Source organism: Rousettus aegyptiacus, unplaced genomic scaffold (genome assembly GCF_014176215.1).
Source record: "Rousettus aegyptiacus isolate mRouAeg1 unplaced genomic scaffold, mRouAeg1.p scaffold_m13_p_12, whole genome shotgun sequence".
Lineage (NCBI taxonomy): Eukaryota > Metazoa > Chordata > Mammalia > Chiroptera > Pteropodidae > Rousettus > Rousettus aegyptiacus.
Genome location: NW_023416287.1, coordinates 22,286,722 through 22,292,136, shown reverse-complemented (window position 1 = coordinate 22,292,136; position 5,415 = coordinate 22,286,722).

The following is a 5,415-nucleotide window of genomic DNA, read 5'->3' as shown; positions in this document are numbered from 1 at the left end:
GAGATCTTATGAACACAACTGACTCTGTCTTTCCTAACGTAATACCTTCCAGTGTGCTCTTCCTCCACCTCCTCGGAAAAGGCCCGCTCCTTCTTTTCAAGGACAAAATCAAATGCACCTCCTTCCCCTGATCTGAGGAGAGATGCTTCCTCCTCTCCAGGTGCTCATTTCACTGCAGTTCTTGTTGCTGGCCAGTGTAGTCATTTCCTTACTAGTGCAGGAGCAACTTGAGCCAGGAACCAAGCTTTGTCATCTCGGAATTTTCCACAGGTCTGGCTCAGTGTCTGACCCAGAGTTAATATCAGCAAATATTTTTTGGTGGCCATTTTAAGTGAGCCTCTGCATTTTCCTATGCTCCCTGATAAATCGTGCTTTGACGAATACCTCAATGAGAACCGTGAACCAGTTTGCAATCTGGACTGGTGGCTAGAAACTTTTCCTCCTCCCAATGCTGCTGTGGACCAAGTAGACTGAGACTGGCAACTAATGGGTGCTTTGGGGATAACCTACAGAGTTAGGAGCATGCAGATAATAAGTCCAGAGAGAAGAATTTATTATGTCATTGTGCAGTGCACTAAGCCCCTTTCTCCCTATGTTTGGTCTGAATGGTGTGGAGAGGCCTCAAGGTCAAGACTTGTGAGAAATTGTGGCACAGTGAGACCTTTCTCAAAAGGCCACTCAGTCATTGTAGATTCATTTTTCATGCCCCTAAAGCCTCCTGGTTTCTCAGAACAATGCTTGTTCCATGAGACCAAGCTATACTAAAATGAGCTGACCTTTTTTCTGACTCAGAACTAAAAGTCTAAAGCATTATTCTGACAACCAGATTGGCGATCTCTCTCTCTCTCTCTCTCTCTCTCTCTCTCTCTCTCTCTCTCTCTCTCTCTCTCTCTCTCTCTCTCCCTCTCCTCCCTCCCTGCTCTTCCTCTCTCTCCTTTTCTCTCTCCCCCATCACCCTCTCTCTCAGGGCTAACAAGTTGTTAATATTCCATTGGTTCATCAAATATTTATTACATATCAGCTTTAAGCCAGGCACTGTACATGCCGCTTGGAATACCAAGGTGAAAAAGAGGCTCTCCCCATCCTCACTCACTAAGCGCAGGACCAGAGCTATGGAGGAATAGTTGCAATTATGCAGGAGTTTCCAAAGGTACCAGGATGCCTGGGGCCGCGGGAGGAGAGTGTCTCTAAGACCCTTTGAAGGGATCTGTATTATTTTCATAATAATACTAAGGCATTATTTGTCTGTCACTCTCAATTTTCATGTGTGTACAATAGAATTTTCCAGAGGCTGCATGATGCGTAATATCACAACATATTGTAATGCTGAAGCGGATATGAAAATCCAGTTGTCTATGAAGTCAGACATTAAAGAGATTCGTAAATTTGTAAAATATCGTTACTCTTTTCACTATTTTAAAAAATATACTTATTTTTCATAAAATGTTTTGTTTACATTAATGTGTAATGGGTTGATTATTGTTCAAAGGTAAGTTAATCAATAACTACTTTTAAAATGTCTCCATTTTAATTTCTAATATAGTAAATACTTATTGATACTACACACATAAATAAAATCTCTTTGCAGTCCTCAATATTTTTTAAAAACTTTTCATTTCTAGATCATTATAGGTTCACATGCAGTTGTAAGAAATAATACAGAGAGATCCTGTGTACTCTTCACTCAGTTTTCCTCAATGGCAACATCTTGCATAACTTAAGTACGATATTACAATCAGGAAATTGGCAGTGATACAGTCCACCCATCTTACCCAGGTTCCACCCGTTTTACATTCGTGTCTGTTTGTGTGTGTGTAATTCTATGCAACAATTTATCACTTGTGTAGTTTTGTGTGACTACCACCAAGGTCAAGATACAGAACAGTTCTATGACAAGGATCCCTCATGCTACCTTTTTGTAGCCACAGACATCCCCTTCCCTCTCCCTCCCCTAACCCCTGTTCTCCCTCTCTATAATTTTGTCATTTCAAGAATGTTATATAAACAGAATAATACATTATGTAACCTTTTGAGATTGGCTTTTTCATTCAGTATAATTCCCTTGAGAGCCATCCAAGTTGGTGCGTGTATCAATAATGCATTCATTGCTATGGCCGAGCAGTGTTCTGTGGTCTGGATTCACCACATTTTGCTTAATCATTCTCCTGTAGGGGCACGTTTGCATTGTTTCTGATTTCTGGCTATTATGAATAAAATTTCTGAGAGCATTTATGTATAGGTTTCTGTGTGTTTTCATGTCTCTGGGTCAAATGCCCAGAAGTATAATTGTTGGGTGGTGTGATAAGCATATGTTTGATTTTGTAAGAAGTCACCATACCGTCTTCCTGAGTGGCTATACCATATTACATTCTTTTTAGTGATTTATGAGTGATCTAGTTTCTCTGCATCCTCACCTGCCTCTGGTGTTATTACTATTTTTTATTTTTAGACATTATGACAGTTACGTGGTAATATCTCATCGCGATTTTAATTTGTGTTTCCTAATGGCTAATGATGTTAAAAATATTTTCATATGTTTGTTTGCAACTGTATATCCTTTTCAGTGTAATGTCTGTTCATGTCTTTTGCCTGTTTTCTAATTGGATTGTGTTCACTCTTGAGATCTGAGAGTTCTTTAATGTATTCTAGATACTAGTTCTTTGTCAGATATGTGGTTTGCAAATATTTTCTCCTGGTATTTTTGTACTCTTTGAAGGGTCTTTTTCAGAGCAAAAGGTTTTCATTTTGAATGATTCAGCTTATCGTTTTTGTTTTGTTTTGTTTTGTTTTTGTTTTTATGAATTATGCTTTTGGTGTCAAGTCTAAGTACTCTTCTCCCAGTCCTAGGACTTGAAGATTTTATCCTTCTTTTTATTTCCTAAAAATTTTATAGCGTTACATTTTACATCTAATCCTTAATCTATTTTGAGTTAATTTTTGTGTAATTTGTTAAGTTTATGTCGAAGTCCATTTGCCTATGAATGTTATTAATTCATCTATGAATTTCAATAATTTTCTAAGAGATTGTGGGACCAAAGATTTTTGAGAACTTATACAATGAGGTATATAAGGTAATCCAAGACAGGTATGTGCAAATCGCTATGGGAAGGTTAACTCTGAGCAAGGCAGTTATTGAAGACTTCCCAGAGGAGATGACATTTGAGTTTTGCTTTGGAGGATGAATAGCACTTTATCAACCAGAGGGGAAATCTTGTTTTCTTTTCCCAGTCTTCCATAGCCAGTGATATTATTAATTTTTAAAAAAGGAAGACTAGAAAATAAAGAGAAGGCTCTAAGGTGTCAGACAGACCTTGGTCGAAATCCCTTTTAATTAGGTAAGTTATGTACCTTTCTTAAACCTCAGTTTTCTTATCTGTAAAATGGGTAAATAGTAATTCATTCTTTTCAAGGGAACTCGGAGGATTAAATGAGGTAAGTATGTGAACTGGCAAGCATGGCACCTGACACATGGTAGGCACTCAATGAATGACCTTCTTTCCCCTTTCATGATTTCCTTGACCTTTTCTCCATGTTATGGAGTTAGATCCCTCCTTTGATGTTCAGCCTATACTTGATTTCATTCTTTTTTCTCATATTTCTCTAGATGAGTGGTTCTTAAACTTTAACTATGTATCAACCATCTCTAAGCTGATACTCAATATTTAATCATAGAAGCCTTTCTTAAAACACAAATTACTGAACTTCTGATTTAGTAGGGCTGGGGTATGACCCAAGAATTTGCGTTTCTAACAAGGTTCCAGGTGACGTTTATGCTACTGGTCTGGAGATCACACTTTGAGAACCACTATAGATATTTCTAATAATTGTCTCAATAAATTGTATAGAAGGAATAAAAACATTCATGCTGTACATGTAATAAATTTTAAAAAATGGCTTGTGTTTGTTTTTCAAAATTTGTAGAAAATTCAATGGGGGAGACTTCTGGTTTTAAGACAGCTGAGTTTTGTCTTGTTTTTAATTGTAGGAAAAAACACATACATTAAATTTACCATCTTTACCACTTTTTTTTTTTATCCTGTTCTCCTTCTCGTTAAATTTACTCCAGACAATAAGGAGAACACGTAAACACTCTCTCCATTTTCGATGAAACCAGGAGACATCTCTAACTCTGAAACAAAATAAACAAAGACAGGAACTGGATTAGGGAATGGCAAATGATTTGGCAGAATAGAAGAGAGCCAACCATTCTGTCTTAGGAGGGGACATATGTTGAGGAACAGCTAATTCACTCCAGAATGCCAGAAGGCTCAGGAAATGGCACGACCAGGTATTTTAGGAGGTGGAGGTTAAGCCAGGTGCAAAAGGAGTATTCACTGAAAGTCTTTGTTATGGGGCATTTTGACCCCATGCAGTCAGGCACTTCTTCCCTCAGAGGATACCAGGGGTTTAATCTCTGGAGAATTTGAACCAGATTTAGTGATCACAGTCCCATCAAAGGAGAAAAGAGGGGAGTGGGATAGGGGATGAACCAGACACAAGGGTGGCCTAAAAAATTGCATCCCAGATGATGACAGCCCAGCGCATTCCCAACTGAGCTCCAGAACATTTACATCTAGGTTCATCAAGCCACATTCTCTCCTACCCCCAGCAGTGGATTGGAGCTTCCTTTTATGAAGAAACCCAACTGCCCCAGAGAAAAGACCTTCAATCATGACATTTGGGGTTTTTCATGAAGCCCTTTGCCCTACAGTGAAACACATTAGAGGTCAACTCTTCTTAATGCTTGCAAAGCTTTCACTCGGTTTTTATTTGCCTCATTTTAAAATAAAGATCATTAGTCACCTGAGGTAAGTTTCTAATCTGAATGAGAGGGACCTAAGAAGATAATGTTGCAGAGGCAATGCTTTGCTGCAACTGCCACTTTGGCCTTCTCTGGGCTTGTTTGGGCATCTGTGAATGAAAGGTTGACAATGTAAAGGGTTCTTAACCTGGATGCCTACACCCCTTGACAGTGAATGCCAGCTTCCACGTATATGTGCAAATGGGTTCAAGTCCGGGGTATAACCCATCAGATCCTCCAGCGGAGTTGGAAATGCGTTAAGAAGTCATGAGCCATTTACTGACTAGATTTTAAAGCTTTTTCCCTGGGTTTGTTCCTTGAGTGTATTTTTCCTTCTCACAGCTCCAGGACTGCACACACAGAACTTTGACTGGAGCACCTTTTCCTTCCTGGTAGAGTCAATTCCTACTTTTCCTTCCAGACTCATCTGAAATATATAGTTTTCCAGGAAAACCCTGACCTCCAACCTCCATCTGGGTTGGATGACCTCTTGGTGCCTGCCCAGACCTCTGTACACCTTCCTCATCTCCTTTAGAGGAATGTACTTGCTGCCTCAGAATAAAAAAGCTCCTCTTCTCCCAACAGCCTAGCTGGAGAGCTGAGTGATAATATCC